The sequence below is a fragment of the Papio anubis genome, chromosome 12 (assembly GCF_008728515.1).
Source record: "Papio anubis isolate 15944 chromosome 12, Panubis1.0, whole genome shotgun sequence".
Taxonomy (NCBI): Eukaryota; Metazoa; Chordata; class Mammalia; order Primates; family Cercopithecidae; genus Papio; species Papio anubis.
In genome coordinates this window covers 22,061,332-22,077,846 of record NC_044987.1, presented here as the reverse complement: position 1 = coordinate 22,077,846, position 16,515 = coordinate 22,061,332, and the positions used below count along the sequence as shown (strand labels likewise).

At 40.9% G+C, this 16,515-nt stretch overlaps 1 long non-coding RNA gene across 1 annotated transcript; it reads left to right on the top strand.

Moving 5' to 3' along the window:
• The first annotated feature begins 3,868 nt into the window (after positions 1-3,868).
• LOC108582045 lies at positions 3,869-15,829 on the top strand. The gene is made up of 2 exons (XR_002517211.2): positions 3,869-6,888; positions 11,864-15,829. It is a non-coding gene; the product is annotated as an uncharacterized LOC108582045 (long non-coding RNA).
• The last annotated feature ends 686 nt before the right edge of the window (positions 15,830-16,515 follow it).

Genomic DNA, 16,515 nt, shown 5'->3' with positions numbered 1-16,515 from the left:
CTAGAATACTGCTTGGCATACAGTATGTGCCAGAAAAAAAAAATCTTTGTTGAATAAATAAATTGATGATGGAAATGTTAAAATAACATCTATTGTTATGAGAATAAGACAGTTGTCCCTCAGTAACCATGGGGAATTGATTCCAGGACCTCCCTTGGGTACCAAAGTCCAAGGATGCTCAAGTACCTAATATAAAATGGTGTAGTATTTATTTGCATATAACCTAAGCACATTTTCCCATATACTTTGTTTATTTATTTATTTGAGATGAGTCTCGCTCTGCTGCACAGGCTGGATTGCAGTGGCATGATCTCGGCTCACTGCAACCTCTGCCTCCTGGATTCAAGCCATTCTCCTGCCTCAGCCTCCCATGTACCTGGGATTACAGGAGTGAGCCACCACATCCAGCTAATTTTGTATTTTTAGTAGGGATGGGGTTTCACCATGTTGGCCAGGCTGATCTTGAACTCCTGACCTCAAGTCATCCTCCTGCTTTGGCCTCCCAAAGTGCTGGGATTACAGGTGTGAGTCATTGCCCCTGGCCTTCCCATATACTTTAAATCATCTCTGGATGCTTACAATACCTAATACACTGTAAATCTTATGTAAATGATTATAATTTATATATTTTTTATTTTTTCCAAATATTTTGATCCTCAGTTGAATTCACAGATGCAGAACCTGCAGATATGAAGGGTCAGCTGTACATATTATTAGAGAAAATGTAAAAATACAAAAGACTATAAAGAAGAAGTAAAAAAGAAAGGCTAACCAGCCAACATTTTTGCTATATTGCTATATTTCTTCTTTGTTCTTTTTTCTAAATACATGCATAACACATACACACACACACACACACACACACACATACTTTCTTTAAAGAACAGAATTGAGACTTGAGTTTTATAGCCCGATTTTTTTCTCTTAAAATTATATTGTGAACATTTTGCTGTGCCATTAAATATTCTTCAGAACATTATTTTTAATGGCTGTATCATATAGTATTCTATAAATAAATCATGGTGTATGTAGCCTGATTTATTAACCACTTCCCTATTGTTGAACATTACTGTTGGGAACATTGTATAATACCAAGAGCAGCTTTTATTTGTTGCTTTGCTCTGTTCCAAGTATTTTGCTAAGCTTTTTCCCTTGACGCATAATCTCATTTAATTTTATTCTCATAGCAATCTAATGAGGTAGACTCCATTAGACCCATTTTACAGAGGGAAACATGAAGGTCTGAGGAGTAATGTGTCAAAGGCTGCAGTTCCAGAAAGAGGCAAATCTGGGATTCAAGTCCTGGTCCCATTTGATGTTAATGTCCAGGCATTCAAACGTGACCCTGGCCTGCCTCACCAGCGTGTATGAGGAAGGTTCATGCTTTCTCAGGCCATGAAAGAGACTGAGAAACACATATCAGAAAGGCAGGAGGAGACACTGAAGAGAGGAGTATGGAGGCAACGAAGGAGCGATCTTAAGAAGGAGGAAGTGCTTTTCTGTATTCAAAGTTGTGAAGATAGAAGGACAAGACCAATGCAAAAAACGATGAATCTTTTTCAAGACAGGCATTTCAGAAACATGATGGGGGTGAAATGCGTGTTCCCAGCTCAGTGCTCCTGACTTGGTGTGGTGGAGTGACAAAATCATTCATTTATTTCTTCCCAATACTGGGAGTCATGGAACAGCCTTCATAAGGTGGCATGCAAGGAGCAGAATGTCCCTCCTGTTCCTGAGCATCTCTGCATCCCGGCATCAGTGAGCAGTATCAGTAGCAGGAGCTCAGAGGCTTGTAATGGAAGGCAGGGACATCACCCTACAGGGACAGCAAAACTGCAGGGCAACCACAGGGGCTGGCCGGGGACCGGGCTTAGGTGACCAGCTTTCCGGATGTGCCTGGGACTGAGGGGTTTCCCTGGAAGTTTTAAAACTTCCAGTGTTAAAAATAGGAAAGTCCCAGGCAAACTGGGAGGGTTGGTCACCCCAGGCGGAGGCCCAACTCAGAGTCTGGGCTCATCCAGGGGCAGGTCCATGCACGCTTCTTGAAAGAGTAGGGAGGGAATCTGGCGCTGTTTGCGCATGCTCACCTCCCACTTTTGGCCCTTGCAGGCTACCTTTCCCGTGGCGCCCTCACTGAAACTTCCTCCACGAGGGTCACCGATGAACCCTTCATACTTCCAGATTCCACAGCCTCTTTTGGTACAAGTCACTGTCATCCCTCACCCGGTCTACTGCAGTAGTCTCCTAATGGTCCCCTGCTTCCATCCTTTGCCGTACAATCTATTCCCAACCCAACAGCCAAAGTGACCTTTTCCTGAAAAATTGAACCTTTTAAAATTCAGAAATAATGTATACATAGTAAAACTCAAGTGTATTAATACGCAATTCTGCATGCTTTGGCAAACACATGCAGTGGTTTAACCTCCACTGTAGTCAAGATATAAAAATGTTTTTTTTTTTTTCCACTCCAAATAATTCCTCTGTACCAACCTATTTCCTTACCCCCAGTCCCTGGTAACCACTGATTTCTGTTTCTAAACTTTCTGCCTTTTCAGAATGGCGTGGAAATGAATCATATTGTATGTAGCCTTTGAGTCTGGCTTCTTTCACTTAGCATAATGCATTTGAGATTAATTCATGTTGTGTGTGTTAGTAGCTCATTATTTTTAATACTGAATAGGACTCCTTTATAATGAATATTCCACAGTTTGTTATCCATATGCAACAGATAAAGGATGTGTGATACTTTCCAATTTTTGGCAGTTATGAAGTTGCTTTCTAAGCATTTGCATACAGGTTTTTCTGGAAGTTTAAGTTTCTATTTCATTTGGGTAAATGCCTGGGAGTGGGATTGCTGGGTTGTATGGTAAGAGTATGTTTCATTTTATAAGACTGCCAGGCTGCTTTGCAAAGTGTACCATTTTGCATTTCCACCAGCAATGTATGAGAGTTCCAGTTGCTCTGCAGCCTCACCAGCCCCTGATATTATCAGCTAAAAAAATCATTTTTAAAAGCTATAAAAATTATTTTTAGCTGATAATATATTTTTAGACATTCTACCAGATGCGTAGTGGTATCTCATTGTGGCTTTAATGTCTTTTTCCCTGGTGGCTAATAATGTTGAACATCTTTTTGTGTGCTTATTGACATGCAAAGTGTCTATTAAATTCTTTTGCCTATTTTAAAACTTGGACTGTTCGTTTTCTTACTCTTAGGTTTTAAGAATACTTTATATATCCTGTGTCAAGTCTTTTATTCGATACATGATTTGATCTCCCAGGCTGTGGCTTATCTTTTCATTCTCATAACAGTGTCTTATGAAGAGCAGAGGTTTCTAATTTATTAATTTGGGGTAACATCTAAGAAATATTTGCCTAACTCAAGTTCACAAAGATTCTCTATGATTTGATCTAATAGTTTTAGATTTTGCATTTAGGTCTATGATTCATTTTGAATTAATTTGTGTATATGATACAACGGATGGATAGAAGTTCTTTTTTTTTTTGCATATAGATGTGCAATTTGTTCCAGCACCATTTGTGTGGAAGACTACTTTTTATCCATTGAATTGCCTTCATACTTTTATTGAAAATAAGTTGCCCAACTTTACCTGGGTCAATTTCTGGATTCTGTTCCCTAGATCTAAATGCAGAGGTGTGCTGGCAATTTTTTTTTTTTTTTTTTGAGACAGGGTCTCACTTTGTCACCCAGGCTGGAGTGCAGTGGTGCAATCTCTGCTCACTGCAGCCTTGACCTCAAGTGATGGGCTCAAGTGATGCTCCTACCTCAGCCCCTCAAGTAGCTGGGACCATAAGCATGTGCCACCATGCCTGGCTGATTTTTTGTATTTTTTGTATAGACGGGGTTTCACCATGTTGCCCAGGCTGGTCTCGAACTCCTGAGCTCAAGCGATCCGCTGACCTCAGCTAGGATTACAGGTGTGAGCCACTGCAACCTGGCTGCTGGTACATATTTAAGAAGTGACTCTGGGGGGTGGTGGGAGACGAAAGTCCTGATTTGTAGTTGTTTGCTGAGTTCCGTTTTTAATATATTCTTACAGTGCATAATTTCAAGCAATCAGTGTGACAACAACTAGCCTGTAAAACTTCTGCAACTTTGACATTGGCTCTGATGAGCTGATATGAGCTGGCTGCAGCACACCACTATGTCTGTCCTTTTCTCCAGTATCACACTGTCTTGATCACTGTGGCTTTATAAGTCTTGATATCAGGCAGTGTGATTTCTCAAATTTTGTTCTTTTTCAAAATTGTTTTGTCTATTCTAGTTCCTTTATCTTTTCATATACATTTTAGAATCAGTATATTAATTTTTGCAAAATTCCTGCAGAGACTTTGACTGAAATTGAATTGAATCTGTAGCTCACTTTAGAGAGCACTCACATCTTAACAACATCAAGTCTTCAGATCCATGAACAATGTTTCTCTCCACTTATTAGGTCTTCTTAATTTCAGTGTTTTTTTTTTTTTTTTAGTTTTAGTATACTGATCTTGCATATACTTTATTAGACTTGTCCATATATGTGTTTATAAATTTTTAGTGCTATTACAAATGGCACTTTTGTAAATTTCAATTTCTAATTTTTCACTGTTAGTAAGTGCAAATACAATGGCTTTGTGTATATTGACTTTGTATGCTGTGACTTTCCAAACTCACTTATTAGTTCTAGTAATTTTGCTGAAGAGTCTTCATGATTTTCTACATAGAAAATCAGGTTGTCTAAAAATAGAGATAGTTCTATTCCTCCTTCCCAATCTTGCAAAGCTTTTATTTATTTTTTTCTTGCATTTTTGCAATGTGATATTGAATAAAAGTAGTGAGACCACACATCCTTGCCTTGTTCCTCATCTTAGGGGAAAAGCATTTAGTCTTTTGCCATTAAGTCTGTCAATAGGGGCGGGGCCAAGATGGCTGATTAGAAACAGGCGCGATCCGAGGCTCCCATCAAAAAGAACCATAATAAGTGTGTGAATCCTTCACAGGCAACCAGGGTATCCAGGTTCTCTCATCAGAACTGACTAGGAGGCTGGCGTGATCCACGGAGAGGAAGGAAGAGCAGCATAGTGCGGCGGCCCACCTAAGAGCCATATGGGGCAGGGGAGCCCTCATCTCCCAGCCAAGGGAGGCGGTGAGTGAATGTGCTACCCAGCCGAGGAAACAGTGCTTTTCCCACGGAACTGTGCACCCCCTGGATCGGAAGATCCCGCCTGTGAACCCACACCACTTAGGCCTAATGTCCCAACCCTGGAGACAGGCAAATTCTCAACAGCCTCTGAGCTGGAATCTGCTTAAGCCTATCGAGCTCGAGCTCACAGCAGGGAAGGGTGACCAGCACCATAGCTTTGGCTGCCTGCTGTCTGGGCCATTTGAGCTCCTTGTGGGAGGGGCAGCAGCCAGCATGGGGGCTCACAACTGCCCAACACGCTAAGCTCCCTGGGTGGGGGAAGGGCGGCATTCATCTCTAGCTCCGGGCTGTGGTTTTCCCCTGCAGGAGCCAGGGAGGCTGGATGGCTTGGTCCCAAGACTTGTCCCTCACAGCCCAACACATGGGCTGTGGCCGACTGTGGCCAGAGTACCTCTTCAGGCCTAACCCTGACTCATCCTCACTGGATGGGGCTTCGCTGCAGGAACTCCAATAACTCCAGCCAGAGGCTCAGAGACAGAATGCTAATCTCCCTGGGCCTGAGCCCCCAGCGGGAGGGTTGGCCGCGTCTCTGTTAGCCTTTCCTCCTGGTAGTTCTGAGGAATCTGGGAAGCCCAGACGAGTGGGTTTCCCCCCCAGCAGAGCACATCCCCTCCACCAAGGGACAAAGTGCTTTGTTAAGTGGGTCCTGTTCCCTGTACCACTCAACTGGGAGAGACCCTCCAGCGGGGGTTGTCAGACACCCTATGCAGGAGCGATCCTACTGGCATTAGGCTGGTGCCCCTCGAGGTCAGAGATCCCAGAAGAAGGAGCAGGCACCCATCTTTGCTGCTGTCCAGCCTCCTTGAGTGACATCTCCAGACACGGGAGCAAATCAGATGAATAGGGCCAGTAGTGAACCCCCAGCAAACTGCAGCAGCCCTACAGAAGAGCGACCTGACCATTGAAAGAAAAACAAACAGAAAGCATCAACAACAGCATCAATAGCAACAAAAAGCTCCCACAAAAACCCCATCCAAGTGTCAGCAGCCTCAAAGATCGAAACTGGAGAAACGCATGAAGGTGAGAAAGAATCAATGAAAAAAACGCTGAAAACCGAAAAAGCCAGAGTATCTCTTCTCCTCCAAGTGATCGCAATGTCTCTCCAGCAAGGGTGCAAAACTGGATGGAAGATGAGATGAACGGATTGACAGAAGTAGGCTTCAGAAGATGGGTAATAAAAAAATACGCTGAGCTAAAGGAGCATGTTCTAACCCAATGCAAAAAAGCTAAGAACCTTGATTAAAGGTTAGCGGAGCTGCTAACTAGAATAACGAGTTTAGAGAGAAATGTAGACCTGAAGGAGCTGAAAACCATAGCACGAGAACTTCATGAAGCATACACAAGTATCAATAGCCGAATTGACCAAGTGAAAGAAAGGGTATCAGAGTTTGAAGACCATTTTGCTGAAATAAGGCATGCAGACAAAACTAGAGAAAAAAGAATGAAAGGAATGAACAAAACCTCCAAGAAATATGGGACTTCGTAAAAAGACCAAATGTATGATTGATTTTAGTAACTGAAGGAGATGGGGAGAATGGAAACAAGCTGGAAAACACACTTCAGGATACTATCCAGGAGGACTTCCCTGACCTAGCAAGTCTGTTAATAGCTGAAAGTTTTTTTTTGCAGTTGCTGCCTTTCAAGTTGAGAAAAATTGCTTCTATTGCGGAAAATTTTTATTATGAGTAAGTATCTAATTTTTCAAATGCTTTGTTTGCACTTGTAGAAATAATTGTGTGGTATTTGTTGATTGAATTGTGTACCCCCAAAATATTTGTTGAAGGCTATCTTAGTTCATCTGTGGTGCTATAACAAAATACCACAGATTGGGTAATTGATAAACAATAGAAATTTATTCTTGCAGTTCTGGAAGCTGGAAAATCCAAGGTCAAGGCACCAACAGGTTTGGTATCTGTTGTAAACCTGTTCCTAAGAGATGGTACCATCTAGATGACCTTGCATGGCTGAAGGGACGGAAAGCAAAAAGGGAATGAACACTGTCCTCACATGGCAGAGTGGAAGAGCAAAAACAGCCTAAGCTAATTTCCTCCAGCTCTTTTATAAGATGCTAATCCATTCACAAGGACCTCACCTTTATGCCTTAATCACTTCCCAAAAAAGACGCCATGTCTTAATACCACCACAATGCAGATTAAGTTTCAACATGAATTTTGGACAGAAGACCATCATTCAAATAATAGAAAAGTCCTAATCCCCAGTTCCTGTAAATGTGTCTTTATTGGAAATAAGGTCACTGCAAGTATAATCAATTTAAGATGAGGTGATATTGAATAGGGTGGACCCTAAATCTAATGACTCAGTGTCCTTAAAGGAGACAGAGACTTGAAGATACAGTGAATAATTCTTCCCTCAGAGGGAGCATGGTCCTGCTGACATCTTGGTTTCAGACTTCTAGCTTCCAGAACCTGGAGAGAATACATTTCTGCTGTTTTAAGCCACTCATTTTGTGGTAATTTGTTATGGCATCTCTAGGAAACTAATAAGAGTATTTCTTCCAGTTTGTTGACATAGTGAATTTCATCCATTAATTTTTTTCTTTTCAATGTTAAGTATCCCTTGCATTCCTGGGATAAGTCACACTTGATTATTTGTTATCCTTTTTAATTATTGCTGGGTTTAATTTGCTAGTATTGCTTTTTCTTGAGGATTGTTGCTTTTATATTTATGAAGAATATTGGTATACAGTTTTTTTTTTTTTTTTTGGTTATATATTTGTCTCATTTGGTGTTAGGATAAAACTGGCCCCATAAAATGAGTTGGGAAGTATTCATTTTTCTTCTAGATTCTGAGAGATTTTGTAGAGCATTGTTATCATTTCTTCTTTAAATGTATGATATAATTATCTAGTGAAACCATCTGTGCCTAAAGTTTTGTTTTGTTTTGTCTTTTTGGTTGGGGTCTTTAAAATGCAAATTTTACTTATTTAATAGAACTATTTAGGCTATTTATTTCTTCTTAAGTGAGTTTTAGAAGTTTGTGTTTTTCAAGGAATTTGTCCATTTCATCAGATTGTTAAGTTTATAAACATAGAATTGTTTGTGATATTTATTTATTATTTTCTGAATGTCTGTGGTAATGATAGTAATCATGATGGCCCCTCTTTCATTCCTGAGGGTAATATTTCATTTCTTCTCTCCTTTTTTCTTAGTCAGTCTAGATAGAGGTTTATTGATTTTATAGATCTTTTCAAAGAACCAGTTTTTTATTTCATTAATTTTCTCTATTGTTTTATTGATTTTGCTCTTTCTTTCCTTTGGTATGTTTTGGATTTAATTTCTCTTTTTCGAGCTTCTTAATGTAAAAGTGTATTCAATTTAAGACCTTTCTTCTTTTGCAATATAAATATTTAAGGCTATAAATTTCCCTCTAAGCATTTTCTTTAATGCATTCTGCATATTTTGATATGTTGTTTTCATTTTTAATTTAATTCAAAACATTAAAAAATTTTCCTTGTGTCTTTGTCTTTGTCCATGGCTATTTCAAAGTATGTTGCTTAATTTCTAGATATTTTTCTTTTATTGATTTCTACCTAAATTTCATTACGATCTGAGAATGTACTTTTTATGACTTTAAGTCTTTCAAAGTTTTTAGATTTGTTTTGTGGCTCAGAATATGTTATATATTGTCAAAAGTTTCATGTGCACTTGAAAAGAATGTGTATTCTCCTGTCGTTGGGTGGAGTATTCTAAAAATTTCAGTTAGGTCAAGTTGGTTGGTGGTGGTGTCCAAGTCTTTTCTATCCTTATTGATATTCTGTTTAACTGTTCTATTAAATACTTAGAGAATGTGTTGAAGCCTCCCATAATTGTAGATTTCTTTATTACTCCTTTCAGTTCTATTATTCTTTGTTTCGTGCATTTTGAAGCTCTTTTATTAGTTGTATATACTTTGAGGATTTTTATAGCTTCTTGGTGAATTAATCCTTTAATGTTATTTTAAGTCACTATTGCTTGAAATATTCATTGTTCTGACTTCTACTTTGTCTAATATTAATATAATAACCTTATTTGTTGTTTTATGTCAGTTTTCTTTTCCATGGTGTATCTTTTTCCATTCTTTTGCTCTTAGTTTATCTCCCTATGTTTAGAGAGCATAAAATTGAGTTTTACTTTTATATCCAATCTGACACTCTTTGTCTTTTAATTGGTGTGTTTAGACTGTTTATATTTAATGTAATTATTATATTATTAAAATCTAACATCTTGCCATCTTAATTTCTGGTTTTCTATTCTATGTGCTATTTGTTCTGTTTCTTTTTTTCTTTTTTTTTTTTTTTTTGAGATGGAGTCTCACTCTGTCACCCAGGCTGGAGTGCAGTAGCGCTATCTCGACTCACTGCAAGCTCCGCCTTCTGGGTTTATGCCATTCTCCTGCCTCAGCCTCCCGAGTAGCTGGGACTACAGGTGCCTGCCACCATGCCTGGCTAATTGTTCTGTGTTTTTAGTAGAGACAGGGTTTCACCGTGTTAGCCAGGATGGTCTCAGTCTCCTGACCTCCTGATCTACCTGCCTCGGCCTCCCAAAGTGCTGGGATTACAGGTGTGAGCCACCGCGCCCGGCCCCTCTGTCTTCTTTTGGATTAATTCTTTTTTAAGATTTCATTTTATCCACTATAGGCTTATTATTTATCTTTTAATTTTTTTTTTTTTTGAGATGGAGTCTTACTCTGTCACCAGGCTGGAGTGCAGTGGCGCGATCTTGGCTCACTGAAACCTCCACCTCCTGGGTTCAAGTGATTCTCCTGCCTCAGGTGTGCGCCACCACGCCCAGCTAATTGTTGTAGTTTTAGTAGAGATGGGGTTTCACCATGTTGGCCAGGATGGTCTCGATCTCTTGACCTCATGATCTGCCCGCCTCGGCCTCCCAAAGTGCTGGGATTACAGGCGGGAACCACCGTGCCTGGCCTTAAAAAGTATTTCCTTTGTCCACTCTCTTCATCTCTCTTCCCTTTTTGGAATCTCAGTAACAGGTATGTTAGACTGTTTGTTATTTTCTCACAGGTTTTGGATGCTTCCTTTTCCTCCTCTTTCTTTTTTCACTCTGTTTTTCTATTTGTGTTTCAGTTTGGGTAAACTGATTCCTCAGCTTGTGTCTATTCTATTGATGAGGCTATTGAAGACATTCTTTATCTCTGTTACTGTGTTTTTTTTTTAGCAATTTCATTTCATTTTTTCTTATAGTTTTCATCTCTGTGATAAAATCACACATCTGTTCAGGCGTGCTGTGTACTCTTTCTGCTAAAGGCCTGAATATATTAATTAATATTATTTTAGCTTTTCTAGATGATAGTTCCAACATCTTGGTCATATTTGAGTCTTGTCTTATTGATTACTTTATCTCTTATCAGTGATTTCATTTTTAATTTTTTTGTGTGTCATGTGATGTTTGGTTGAAAGTTGTTGCCCTGTGTAAGACAGTGAGAGAGGAGAAAGGGAAAAATCCCAGTCAGGTAAGCAGTTAGGGTATGTCTTTGTTTGAATCCCTTCAAACAAAAGAACAACCTGCAGGCACAGATAAGGGAACTTGCACAGCGGGGCTTACCTAAGACATGCCCACAGCCACACAGATAAAAAAGGCTATACAAGTGACTTGCCCAGACATACCTGCAATGGAAAATTCCATACCCTGACATATGAGTAGTAAGGCGAACAAAGCAGTATAGAGTAACTCAAGCTAAGCACCCACATGCACATTAGGATGTGGTGGACCTTCATGCCTTATGCAAATGAGACACCCATCCCTCATTGTTTTTTTTATAAAAGCCTTTGCATTCAACTGTAAAAATGGCAACGCTTTTCCAGGCTCCTTTTCTGTGGCAAAGAGCTTTCTTCTTTTGCTTATTAAACTTTTGCTCCAACTTCACCCTTTGTGTTCACAGTCCTTAATTCTCTTGGTCATGAGACAAAGAACTCTGGGTGATACCTCACAAGAGACTGCTTGTGGTGCATTGTTGAGACTGTAACAACAGTAGTGACTGACGTAAACAGTATTTATTCTTGCAAAGAGTTGACCTTTTCCTTTGCTAGATCATTAGTTTTGGGGGTTGAGTCAATCTAGTTAAGAGTGGAGCTGGGCTTGGGTTTTGTTGTTTTTATCGTTATCCCCAGAGCACTTTATCATTTAAATTCTTCTGGTGTTACCCCATGCTTATTGAGGTGACTGTTTTGCCAGAGGTTAGGTCTCCATTTGTACATACATCTTAGAGAGTATTTTCCATGCTGTTGCTCCTCTTCCAATACTAGATTTATATTAATTCTTGCTTGATAGTCTCATGATGGGGGATGTAGGGGGCATTCTTTGTTTTTCTTGTTTAGCCCAAATCTTAGGTGTTGTAACATTAAATCTTGGTGAGAGGACATCCTCAGTAATTGTATCCCTTCCTCAGGGGCAGAGAATCTCTAATGATTAGGGTCCAGTACATTTCCCTGGTCCCCTTCCAAGGTTAAAAGTGTTTTGGGGGGAGTTCCCTTCTGTTGAGGGCTAAATTGTGCTCCCTCTCCTAACTTCATATGTTGAAGTCCTAACTCCCAGTACCTCAGATTGTGACTATATTTGGAGATAGGGCCTTTAAAGAGGTAATTAAGTTAAAATGAGGCTGTTAGGGAGGGCCTTATTCTAATCTGATTTGTATCTTTATAAGAAGAGGAAATTTGGACACAAAAAGAAACACAAGGGGAGCTCACACAAGAGGAGAGACCACGTGAGGACACAACAAGAAGATGGTCATCTGCAAGCCTAGGAGAGAGACCTCAGAAGAAATCAAATCTCCTGACTCCTTTGTTTTGAACGCTAAGCCTCCCGAACTGTGAGAAAATGCATTTTTCTTGTTTAAGCCACCTATCCTGTGGTGTTTTGTTATGGCAGCACTAGCAGACTCATACACACTCCCCAAGCTGTAATGAATCCTCAGTTCTGGCCTGAGAGTGACAGGGAAGGTTTTGCTGCTCTCCTCTCACTGGCTGAAGACTTCTGTTTCTTTGAGGAGAGAGGGAAGAAGAACCCAGGTAAGGCTTTATGCATACCTTTCTTTAGATTTCAGGTTAATTGGTTGCCCAGAGACCTCAGCTTCCAAGAAGTTGTTAATTTGCAGATTATGTGGCTTTTCTGTTGTTACAATGGTGGAAGGGATGGTCTTTCCAGCTTTCTACAACCTGAGTAGAAGCCAGAAGCCAAAGTCATTCTCTTAAGATGTAAATCAAATCACATCACTCCTTTGCCCAAAACTCTCTCATCCCTTTCCAGTTCTTTCAGAGAAAAAGAAAGTCCTTTAAAAATCTGCAAGGCTCTAGAGCAGTGATTGTCAATTCTGGCTGCACATTAGAATCACCTAGGGAGCTATTAAATTATCTGTGCCTGGGTCTCACCTCCCAGAGATTCTGATTTAATTGGTCTGGGGCAAGACTCTATTATCTTCTCCCACCCCAAAGGCTTCTCAGATGCCTCTGGTAAGCACTCTGGGTTGAAAGACATTGTCCTTTACCTTCATGCTCAAGACACAGCCATTAGCAGTTGTAGCGTAGTATAGGAGCTTGTTATAAAGGGAGAATCTTATATGTGTGTTTTAACATATTACTTGGATGATTCATGTGCACATTGCAGTTGGAGAAGCACAGCACACAGAACCTTACTCCCCACCCCATGTTCTCTCTCTGAACTCATCGCCTGCTACTCTGCCTCTTGACAACCCCACCTGGTTGGACTGGCCTCCTTGGCTTTTCTTGAACCTTTCAGGCAGATTCCTGCCTTGGGGATCTTGCACTGTTTGTTCACTTTATCATTTCTTCCAGACAGCTGCATGACTAGTTCCCTCATTTCCTCAGTGAAGCCTTCTCTGACCAACTCCCCACCTTCCACTTTCCTCTCTCTCTCTGTTTCTCTCTCCATAGCACTTATCACCTTCTCACACATTGCAGTAATTTCCTAGGGCTATCATAAAAAATTGTCACAAACTATATGGCTTAAAGCAACAAAAATGTGTTCTCTCAGTCTTAGAGGCCGGAAGTCTGGAATCCAGGTGTGGGCAGGGCTGGTTCTTTCTGGAAGTTCTGGGAGAATCTGTCCCAGGCCTCTTTCCTAGTTTCTGGTGGCTGCTGAAAATCCTTGGCATTTCCTGGCTTGTGGAGGTATTGCTCCCATCTCTGCCTTCATCTTCTCATGATTTTCACCTCTGTGTGTCCATATGTGTCAAATTCCCCTCTTTATCTTATAAGGAAACCAGTTATGGGGTTTAGACTCCTTAGCATTTCTTGCTTTGTGGAGACATTGCTCTCATCTCTGCCTCCATCTCACATGGTTTTCGCCTCTGTGTGTCTGTATGTCTGAAATTCCCCTCTTCTTTATAAGAAAACCAGTTACGGGATTTAGACTCACTCTAATTCCAGTATGATCTCATCTTGAGATCCTTGATTGAATGACATTTCCAAAGATGTAAGTTCCAAATAAGGTCCCATTCACAGGCACCAGAGGTTAAGACTTGGTCATATCTTCTAGGGCCACTATTCAACCCACTACATATACCTAATAAATGTACCTATTTATTTGCTTGTAATCTGTATTTCCACATTAGAAGGAAATCTCCATGAGGGTAGGGCATCTTGCCTGTTGCGTTCACTTGACTGCTTTACTCGGCACCTAGAATAGTAGCAGGTACGTAGTAGTGCTGGATAAATCTTGGACTGATGACTGAGTGCATCTTATTTCTTCCTGCTGCAGCATCAGGCATGGCTGTTCACCTCTTTTATTTCCAAAATCCTCTTCTTTGGTTTCTGAGACTTCCTCGCTCTCCTTGTTTCTCTTCTGCCTTCTCTGGTTGTTCCTTCCCAGTCTCCATGGTTGGAGACTCTTCTTTTACTCAATCCTTCACCGGTGTGTCCCTGATCCTCTTTTCTACTCACTGGATTTTCTCGTCCCAGCAACTCACTTCCACGGTCAGTCACTTCCTGGATGCAGATTACCCACATTTCCTGGTTTCCATCCAGTCTTTCTTCTGAGCCCCATTTCCAGTTTCCCTTTTTATCTGAACACCCCACAGGCACCTTATGATGAAGGTACCCAACACTTGAACACATTGTTTTTTTCCTCCAAACCTGTCTTCCTTCCTTCCAGGGGTCAGTACTACCAGCATCCCAGTCACCAAAGGCAGAAGCCTGGGATGCTCTTGATTCTCCTTCGTCCCATCCCTCATCAGGCCCTGTCCATTTTTTCTCTTAAAGACCCTTTGGATATGTCCACTTCTTTCCTTCCCCAAGCCACAGTTCAGCCATTACCAGTCTCTCTTTGTCTCCCTGCTTCTTTAAAAGTAAAATGGCTCTGTTCCTTCTAAGAACATAACCCTGCCCTGACCCAAGAGGCTCTGCATTGCTTCCAGGCACGACTGATCATTGACCTCCCTGGGCCTTAACCTCTCCAGGCCCCTCTCCTGAGCCCTGCTCCTTGCCTTGTGGTATCCAGCCACACTGACCTTGCAGTTCTCCACATTCACCAATTTCATAGGCTGGAACAGAGGGGGTGGGGAAGCAGACCACCCCATCAGAGCACTTCCTCGTGTTTCCGTCTCCACCTGCCTGCCTGCTTCATGGTCCCCTCAGCCCTGGAAAATTGCACTAAAAGCTGTTTGGATTGAGAACATTAAAAAAAGAGAAAAAAGTCTTAACATTTGGAGGAGCGAGAATCATCTCCAAGAGAGACTCTGGGCTCCATGTTACTCTCAGGTTGTGGCAGCTTCTTGGAGAACTTCCATTCTGTCTCTGCTCTTTGGCGTTAATTGTTGGGATCGATGCCGCAGCAATTATATAATGTTTACTGCAGCCACCCCAGAGCCGAGGCTTAAGTGTTGCTAAATGTCACTTTCACGCTCCCCAGGGTATGGTGTGTAATTATAACGGGTTCACTAACTTCTTTGTGAAGAAGGCAGATGCTTTTAGCCTGAAAAGGAGAATAGAAATGCATTTTCTCTAAACATAAAAGAGCACTCATTTCTAGAGAGATCCTGGACTGGAGGGACAGGAGCATGACCTGGGCTGTCCATCATGAATGATGGGGCCCGCCGGGAGCGTGCTCCTCTCCTAAAACATGCAGGACCCACAACTCCTCCTCTCTGCCAGGCTGGCTGGGGCTTCCGGGGAGCTCAAGATCCAATCCGGAGGCAAAGAGACAGAAGAACTAAAAATCAGAGTGACCGCCAATGCAGCTATGAAACAGGTGGCAACAGGTATGAAAAGAAGCTTGATGCAGGAAAGAGAAGTGGCCGGAAGCCACACAGTTTGGGGCTTGTACTTAGCCGTGTGCTTTGGATAATCACATTGACTCTGATTTAATTTTTGTCATCTGTCAAGTGGCAATAGTAAATCCTGCCTGACTTACTTCAGTTAAATTCCATTCTACAGCTATTTAGTGAGTGCCTGCTATATTTTAGGCATGGGAGGATGCAGCAGTGCGCACATTTGACGTGGCTCCTGCCTTCCAGCAGGTTATAGTCTAGAGCAGAAGTTGGCAAACCATGATCCACAAGCCAAATCTGGCCCATGGCTTGGTTTTGTACAACCTGTTAGCTAAGAATGGATTTTACAGTTTTAAAGAGTTGGAAAAAAAAAAAAACCAAGAATATGCAATAACAGAGCATATGGCCTATAAATCTAAGATACTTATCTGATCCTTTACAGAAAAATTTGCTGATACCTGCTCTAGAGCTGTTCAATACAGAAGCCACTGTCACGATTAAGCACTTGAAATGTGGCTCATAAATTGAGATACGCTGTAAGTGTAAAATGCATATTGGATTTCAAAGACTGTAGGAAAAGAAAATGAAAAATATCCCAGTTTAAATTTTTTATATTGATTACATGCTAAAATGATATTATTTTGGATATAGTGAATTAAATAAAATATAGTATTTACATGAATTATACTTGTTTCTTTTTACTTTTTAAAAATGTGGTGTTAGAATATTGAAAATCACATTTGTGGCTCACATAATATTTCCATTGGATAGCACTGATCTAGATGGGTGTCCTGCTGCATATTAGTGTGTTATCGGGGCAAATGATTGAACTCAGCCTCAATTTTTCATTTCTAAAATGGAGGGCAGTCGTAACAGCTAATTGATAGGGTTGTTCTGAGGCTCAAATGAAATAATCTATGGAAAGCACTCTGTGAGATGCAAATTGTTATACACGTGTAACTGGTTTTGCAGCTCTGTTTCTTAGCTACGTGCTTTGGGTAAGTCACATTGACTCTCTGATTTCATTTTTTTGTCATCTGTCAAGTGGGAATAATAAATCCTGCCTGACCTAC